This window comes from Eptesicus fuscus, chromosome 1 (assembly GCF_027574615.1).
Source record: "Eptesicus fuscus isolate TK198812 chromosome 1, DD_ASM_mEF_20220401, whole genome shotgun sequence".
NCBI lineage: Eukaryota > Metazoa > Chordata > Mammalia > Chiroptera > Vespertilionidae > Eptesicus > Eptesicus fuscus.
The window spans coordinates 13516587-13521848 of NC_072473.1; the positions used below are offsets into that span (position 1 = coordinate 13516587).

A 5262-nucleotide genomic window follows, 5' to 3' on the forward strand; every position below is an offset into this window, starting at 1 on the left:
GTGTGTGTGTGTGTGTATACATATATTAGAGGCCCGGTGCATGAATTCGTGCATGGGTGGGGTCCGGCCAGCCTGGTCAGGGGGAGGGGACATGGGCAGTTGGCCAGCCTGCCTGATGGTCGAACTCCTGGTTGAGGGGACAATTTGCATATTAGCCTTTTATTATATAGGATATACACTGAGTGGCCAGATTATTATGCGTTCAGAGATCATAATAATCTGGCCACTCAGTGTAATCATTTATTCATATGTGTGTGTGAAAGAGGGAGGAGGGGAGAGAGAGAGAGAGAGAATTAAAACATATAGAACTCACAGATAGAGCTCTTTCCACCATCTTGGAGCCAGAGGAGGCTGCAGGAACAGGACATCTGTAAGGACAAATATGTGTGGAAGGCTGTGATCCAAGGCCATTTTTGCTGGATAGAAGTGGGGCCTCTGGAACCAAAGGGAGCACACAGCTCTTCTGAAAATCGAAGGTGTTTATACTTGAGATGAAACTGAATTCTATCTAGGCAAGAGATGTGCTTATGTGTGCAAAGTAAAGAACAACACAGTGACTCCTGGTGGCAAAGTGAACAAAACCAGAGTCATCAGGGGAAAGGTAACTCGTGCTCATGGAAACAGTGGCATGATTCATGCTTATTTCTGAGGCAACCTTCCTGCTTAGGCCATTGGACACAGAACCTGTGTAATGTTGTACTCCTCAAGGATTTAAACTTACAGAAAAATAAATAAATAAAGTGGATTTGTAAGATTAAATAAAACTCATAAATAGAGATATATGTGAAGAGTTGAAAGCAGCAACAAGAATGTTAAGTTATTTATTAATCAAAATCCAGATTACTCTTCAATTAAACACTGCAAAGTATGGGGGAAGCAGTGGTTTTGCAGTTAATGTATTTTTCCATGACACAAATCATTCCTACAAATAGTTTTCACAAAGCATAAAAGAAAGCATCGCTGCTGGAAGGAATAAAAATAGTGGGCTTTCATGAAAAGTAGATACAAATGATATCTATATATATAAAAGGATAATATGCAAAGTGTCCCCTCAGGAGTTTGACCAGGAGAACAGGAGTTCAATTGGTCACTATGACGTGTGCTGACCACCAGGGGGCAGTGTGGAACATGACGGGCGACCAGTGGTGATGGCATGCACTGAGGGAGCGAGGGAAGGAAGAGGTGGGGAGGCAGATGAACCTGATCGGCCCTGATCACTGGCCAGGCCTAGGGACCCTACCCATGCATGAATTTCGTGCACTTGGCCTCTAGTGTAAATTACAAATATACAAATATCTATGGTTTACCTTTGAGCTGATGGTCATCCATGCTTTCATATCAGCCTTTACTAAGGGAACCCCTGATAATTTGATTCTCTACTTTAAGGCCATGGAACCTAATTAATACAGAGAGACACAATAAAAACTGATTAGACAAAAATGCACTATGTCCTTAGGTTTAGGGGAGAAAAGACTGGCTATTGGTCCTTTCCTAGCATTAAGGGAAAAATATAATCTTGTTTTATAGTCTTAAAATATCCCATATTTGCTCTTTTAGTATTAATGCATTTGAAGAGAAATAACTTGTGTAAAATAAAGTTGATGGCCTTGATCTCAATCAACTTGTAGCCTGTATTTTGCAGAACCCAGAGCTATCCTGCAAGCCTATTTTCTTTTAAAACTGAGCATGCCCCAGGTAAAACAGCTAGCTATTAATAAGTCAGAAGTGTATCATCCCAGGACATACACAATTTTGGGACAGACTTGAAAATTAAAATCCTGGAAAAAAACACACTTATCAGTGTCATTTCTATTTAAACAGCAATTTGATATGCTTTTGTATAGCCAAAGAGTAATTAAACCTCTTTATCTTCACTTTATAAAAAAGAGGATTTGACTAAATGTTTGGTGTCAAGACAGTCATGCGAGGAGGGTAGAGCTTATTAACCAGAGGTAAGCGATGCAGGCATTATTGACACTTAGCTGTGGAGGTAAGCCCTGTGCCTTCCTGGGCATGCTTCTTCCCTCCTAGCTCAGTTCATTAGTATGCAGCCGGAAAATGTCAGCATGGAGGATGCCAAGGCAGACAAAGAAACGACTCAAGGGAGATTTAAACTTCATGACTATACACATTCTCATAAAGTCTAAAGAACTTAACTACTCACAGCAGGGCAACCCCCTACCATGTTCTTTCAGTGAAACAATCCACATTACTCTTGTGGCTAGCATGATGACAAAACGAATTTGAAAATATCTGCAGAATGGTGCTGGTTTCTTTGGTCAGGAAATACTAGCAGGAATTCCTTTCATCTTCCCAGACCTACTGCTTGTTCTGATACAGAGTGGCCTAGTGGGGTTGCAACTGTAGGCTTATATCCACATTTTGTAATCACAGCTGTTTCTCTGCAGTGAAAGGAAAGCAAACAATGGCAATGGCCATTATTAGAATATTTAAATTCACAGAACCAATTTTGCTTTACCTGGATATTTTGAGGAAAAGTGTTTTCTTTAAAAGATATTTGACCAATAGCAATAACAGTTATAATGTATTGAGTGCCACTATGTGCCAGGCTGTGAGCTATGGGCTTTAGGTACATTATTTCTCTAACCCTCACAAAACTCTGAGAGGAAGGTATTGGTGATAGGCATTGTACAGATGAGGAAACAGGCTCGCAGAGGTAAACATTCTTTGTCACATGTTCTACAGTCAGAAGTAGAAGAATCATATGAATATTGTACTAGCCTTGTATCCTGGGAATAAATCTCACTTGGTCCTGGTGTATAATCTATATTATAAAAAGCCAGTGGCCCTAACGCCGGAATGACCAAACGACTGGTCACCATGAAGTGCATGGAGCACCTCCCGGTCCCTCCCCGCAAAAGCTCACAGGCTCCAATCGCAGCAAGGCTGGTGGCCGGTGGGCAGGCGGGTGGGCGTAGTGAGGTGGGCGCGGCAAGGTGGGCGCGGCGAGGTAGGCATGGGTGGACGGGGCTGCGAGCATGGAGAGGAGCATGTGTGTGAGTGCAGCCACACTATTTCACACGCTGGGCCTCTAGTCTTTTTAACATAATGCTGGATCTGAGTTGCTAATATTCTGTTGAGGATTTTAGCATCTATGTTCATCAGTGATATTGGCCTGTAATTCTCTTTCTTTGTAGTGACTTCACCTGGTTTTGGAATTAGGGTGATGCTGGCCTCATAAAAAGAGCTTGGAAGCGTTCCTTCCTCTTGGATTTTTTTGGATAGTTTGAGGAGGACAGGTGTTAGTTCTTCTTTGAAGGTTTGGTAACTCCCCTGTGAAGCTGACCAGGCCAGGACTTTTGTTGGTTGGAGGTTTTTTTGTTTTGTTTTGCTTTTGTTTTCTGCTTCAATTTCTTCCATTGTTATTGGCCTATTCAGGTTTCCTGATTCTTCCTGATTCAGGTTTGGGAGATTATATTTTTCTAGGAATTTGTCCATTTCATTCATCTTGTCCAGCTTGTTGGCATATAGTTGTTCATAGTATTTTCTTACAATCCTTTGTATTTCTACAGTACTAGATGTTACTTCACCTCTTTCATTTCTGATTTTATTTATTTGGGTCCTCTCTCTTTGTTTAAAGGTTAATTAATCTTATTTATCTTGGTTTCATTGATCTTTTGTATTATTTTTTAAGATTATCTGTCATTTATTTCCACTCTGATATTTATTATTTCCTTCCTTCTACTTAGTCTGGGCTTTTCTTATTGTTTTCTTTCTAATTCTTCAACTTGTAGGTTTAGGTAGTTTATTAAAATTTTTTCTTGTATTTTGAGATAGGCCTGTAATGCTATGAACTTCCCTCTCAGGACTGCTTTTGCTATGTTCCAGAGATTTGGGGTGGTTGTGTGTTCATTTACATTTGTTTCCAGGAAGCTTTTGATTTCTTCCTCGATCTTATTGGCAACACATTCATTGTTTAATAACATTCTATTTAATAACATCCATGTGTTTGGATGTTTTTGAGTGTTTTCACTGTAGATGTGATACATCACATAAGCAAATTGATAAACAAAAACAACATGTTCATAGCAATAGAAGCAGAAAAAGCATTCAACAAAATCCAACCCCAATTTTTAAAAATATTTTTTATTGATTTCAGAGAGGATGGGAGAGGGAGAGGAAGATAGAAACATCACTGGGGATTGAGCTGCAACCCTTCATGTGCCCTGACCAGGAATTGAACCATGACCTCCTGGTTCATAGATCAATGCTCAATCACTGAGCCACACCAGATGGGCACCAACACCAACTTTTGATAACAACGCTCACCAAAGTGGGAATAGAGGGATCATACCTCAACCTAATAAAGGCCATATATGACAAATCTACAGCCAACATCATACTCACTGGGAAAAAACTAAACTCATTTCCCCTAAGAATAGGAACAAGACAGTGATAGCCTCCTTCACCACTCTTATTCAACATGGTATTGGAAGTGCTAGCCACAGCAATCAGATAAGAAGAAAAAAATAAAAGGCATCCAAATTGGAAAGGAGGAAGTAAGACTGTCATTTTTCACAGATGACATGATATTGTACATAGAAAACCCTAAAGACTCCACAAAAAACTACTAGATTTAATAAATGAATTCAGCAATGTAGCAGGATATAAAATGAACACCCAGAAATCAATGGCATTTTTATACATTAATAATGATCTCTCAGAAAGAGAAACTAAAAACACACACAAAACAATTCCATTTACATTACAACAACAACAAAAATTAAGATACTTAGGGATAAACTATCCAAGGAGGTAAAATTTCTGTACTCAGAAAACTACAGGACATTGAAAAAAGAGACAGAGGAAGATATAAACAAGTGGAAGAATATACTGTGTTTATGAATTGGTAGAATTAACATAGTTAAAATTTCCATACAGCCGAAAGCAATCTGTAAATTCAGTGCAGTTCCTATTAAAATACCAATGGCATATTTCACATATCTAGAACAAATGCTCCAACAATGTATATGAAACAAAAAAAAAGACCCTGAATAGCCACAGCAATCTTGGGAAAGAAGAACAAAGTTGGAGGATTACAATGCCAGATATCAACTTATATTACAAAGCTACTGTAATATAAGCCTAGGCATATAAGAATAGGCATATGGATCAATGGAACAGAACAGAGAACCCAGAAATTGATGCAAGCCATTACACTCAATATTTGACAAAGTTGGCAAGAACATACACCAGAGTAAAGATAGTCTCTTTAATAAACGGTCTTTGGAAAACTGGACA

The 5262-nt window shown here is 39.1% G+C and overlaps 1 pseudogene; it reads left to right on the forward strand.

Annotated features, from left to right (window-relative positions):
• Positions 1–364: 364 nt before the first annotated feature.
• Positions 365–715, forward strand: LOC103297823 (60S ribosomal protein L35a-like; annotated as a pseudogene).
• The last annotated feature ends 4547 nt before the right edge of the window (positions 716–5262 follow it).